Below are 3,663 nucleotides of genomic sequence, written 5' to 3'. Positions count from 1 at the left end.
TTTACATAAGTCATCTTTCATTGTTAATTGGTGTCAGACCTCTAATACGTTCTGGAATTGTATGAAAAATACGTAAGGGGGAAAATGGCATAAAAATGAAATTTCAGAAAAATGGGCATTAGTATATCTTTATTGTGTATACTTCCTCTTTGTTGGCCAAGAGTTAATTACATTGAAAAGATCACTTTGGAAACTGGAAAAATCAAATCTTGCATAGTTGTATGACTTCTAAGAAATGAGACATTTTGTTGTACATATGCCAAGTTTAACTGCTAACTGGTTACTGACAGCAGCTGGTAGTAATGTAGATACAGTGCAGGAACTGTATATTGTGTATACAGCTGACTGCAATGTCTAATTTATACTGACTAATGAAATAGAGAATATGTAGACATTTTAAAATGGGTTAACTTATTTTATAAAGCCAGAAATGTGTCCAGATTGTAATCCATAATGCAACAGAGCTGGTTTACATATGTCCTAGTCATTTGGATAGATCTTATTTTAAATTAAAAAAAAAAAAATTCTTGAAGGCAAGTGGTTTTGGTAGAGTGTTTGTCAGTGTCTTAATTTTGAGGATTTGGTTGCATTTGTTTGAAATTTTAATATTTTTCCTATCTCTTCCAAAGCTACTTATGATGTACTTTTTGCCTAATGTATGAATGATTAGCCACATACTCTGGGTATAGTTCATGCTTCAGCTATGTTTAGGAAACAGAAGCAGCTCATAGCTTATCCTTGTCAGGAGCAGCTGTGGGATTTATTAATATTTAGTTAATCTCTTGATTTTTTAGACCTGATATTTTGACCAGTCTACAATTCATATAACCATCAATCCATATTCAGTATGTAGTAACTTGGTTTATGTTAGTTTGGGTTGAAGTTTAAATTCCAGTGATGTGTTCTTCAGCTTTTATTTTATTTTTTTTGAGCTTTTGTTATTCAGTTACTCTTCACCTCCATTAACCTGCAGTTCTGGATACAAATGATATCGGGAATGGCATATTAAGAATTCAATAGGGAACATTTCTTTATTGGGCATGTCTACAAATATTCTTCCTGGAATTTATTTTTTCCTTTTTTGGAAAAGACATGCATTACAAATCTTACAGTAAGCTATTGATTACTTTGTTTATTTCTCTTCTCATATTTGTGGGGCATAATGTATTGATCCAAGAGGGTAGAGAAATGGATTTGTTAAAACATTAATTTATGTATTTACAAAATTGGCTTCAGTTACTAGAAATGAAAGCCAAACTAAACATGTTGGCTCATCTCCTGAATCCACTATTTAAACGCATTCAGGATCAGGGAAAAACAGAGATGCAATAAATACTTTGTTTTGTTTAATACACCATTGTATGAAGTAAAATTCTTAATACTTCTGAATAAAAAAGCTGCCTGTGTTGACCAATGACAAGTAGGATAACGGCTGCATGACTCGTGTTGTAAATGCAAAATGAGTCTCAATTCTTCTATTGATTTAGGTTGCAAACTGAAACCTCTCAAACTGACTATAATTAGTGTCTTGGGGATAGAGTATCAAGTCCATTATGTTTTGGATCAGCGTCTGGACTTGGTGTAGCTATATTGCATAGAGGCCTGAAGCAGCAGTTTCACTTCTATCGGTGCAGAAGGTTGAGGGGAAGCATAAAATGTAGTTTGGCTTTTGTGAATTGTCAGGCATCATTTGTGAGAGACTAGTGTGTTTGCTTTGTAGGTGCACATTGTTTCACTGATCAGTATTAGACTCGGGTTCAGTTGAAGCTACTTTAGCTGAATATGCTGCTGCAAGGGTGGTGGATAGTGACTGGAAATCGGCTGCAAGGCTTAACAGATGGCTTGGTTAGCCTGACTGTATAAGAGTAATTTGGTTAGTGCTATTTAGAAATTCTAGATACAGAAAACCTGCTTTGGTCATTGAGAACTGTTAATAAAACTTACCTTGTAGTATTTGCTATGCATCTTCGCAGTAACCTTTAGTAAACATTACTTTTCGGTACTTATAAGCAGTGTTATAGATACTAAATACCAGCAGGGACAGAGAAATTGAGACCGAACAGACTTGCAGGGAGGGGGAGAAGGCTTGATGCGTCGTTTGGACAAGAGGTTATGAAAGGGCTCAATAAGTAGTGGTTTCTGAAGGAAGATGATGGGTTAGAACACGAACAAGGGGTAAGAAGCCAGCAGGTGCATTTACCAAGGACAAGGTATCCATTCTGGTCAGTGGAAGACTAGATCTACATTTGATTGATCAAATGAGAAGGTGTGAGCAAGGAAGCTTAGTGGATCCTCCAGTTCACTTCTTACTAAAGTCTGGTTTACAAAAGTTTAGTCTGGCTTTAAAAAATATGAACTGCTGGATAATTGTCCTAGAGATAAAAGGAATGGGCTCTTTATAGATTTATCTATTTGTAAAATTGAACTTGGGACACAGTGTCTATCAGATTGAAGGATAGTAAAATTCAACTTCACAGAGGACTATACTGTAATTTTAGCTCTTTATGCTTTCATGGCATATACTATACCTTCCATTATCAGAACTGGAAACAGTACTTAATAGGGTTGGGACACTGTGATTGATTGCAGATATGGAATAACAGCATTAACTCTGTTTTGGCCTACTCTTTGACATGGGTTTCAACTATGCTTCATACCCACTTCATGGGTTTTAGATACACTTGACCTTTGTATTTGGTACTCATTTTAGCAGGGTAAGGAAAAAGCTTGATTTCAAACATTTCATGGTAAAAAAGACTCCATTAAAGAGGCTTTCAGTGCCAGAAGAATGAAGGTTATAGTGTTCAAAATGTCTAAGCTCTCATTTTCTAGGAGTTTTGGCTGTATGGACAGAAGAGAGGTTGGATTTTCAAGATGTGTAAGAAAGACCCGAGGAAGGATACAGCAGTGCCCAGAGCTTGTGTTTGTCTTTCCCAACTATACAGCTGGTCCAATAAAATAGGTCAGCCACAAGAATGCTTGTTTCTAAGAAAAAAACATGAAATATGAGAAATGACATGACTTGCATTGGGATGGTAAGAAGCCTTGAGTCAAAGATGGCACACATTTTACAGGTTGCTAAAGTAAGAAAAGCTGCCAGATCCCTCTTCGACAGGATGTATGAAGGGCATGCAGTGGATAGAATGTACTTGGACTTAGTAAGTTTTTTGATGTAGTCCTGCCTAATGCTGTTATAAATAAACTGGAGAAATGTATGCTAGATAGGATTATTGTTGGATGGATACAAAATTGGTTAAATTAATTCAAGCAAAGGGTAATTATAAATATATCCATATCACTGGCAGGAGGTTACAAATGAGGTTCTGCACAGGACTCTCTCGAGTCTGGTCCTATTTAATACTTTTACTAATGCTTTGGGTGCTGAAATAGGGATCAACAGAAGACTCACAACTGAGAGGAGTTGCATATACTTTGGAAGATCGAATTAGAATTCAAATTGATCTTTATAAATTGTGAAAGAGGTAGAGATGCAGCAGATGAGATCTAAAATACTACAGCTGCAAAAGAAAAAAGTGCATAAATGTTCATTGGGCAGTAATTGGTTAAGCTGAGAGTTAATGAGATGCATCTGGGAGTTTGGTGGACCATAGACACAAAGTCAACAAGCCAGAAATGTGATTCAGGTGCAACCCCCCCCCCCCC

The sequence above is a fragment of the Gavialis gangeticus genome, unplaced genomic scaffold, assembly GCF_001723915.1.
Source record: "Gavialis gangeticus isolate Ggan-Ray unplaced genomic scaffold, GavGan_comp1, whole genome shotgun sequence".
Lineage (NCBI taxonomy): Eukaryota > Metazoa > Chordata > Crocodylia > Gavialidae > Gavialis > Gavialis gangeticus.
Note: the sequence above shows the minus strand (reverse complement) of the source record.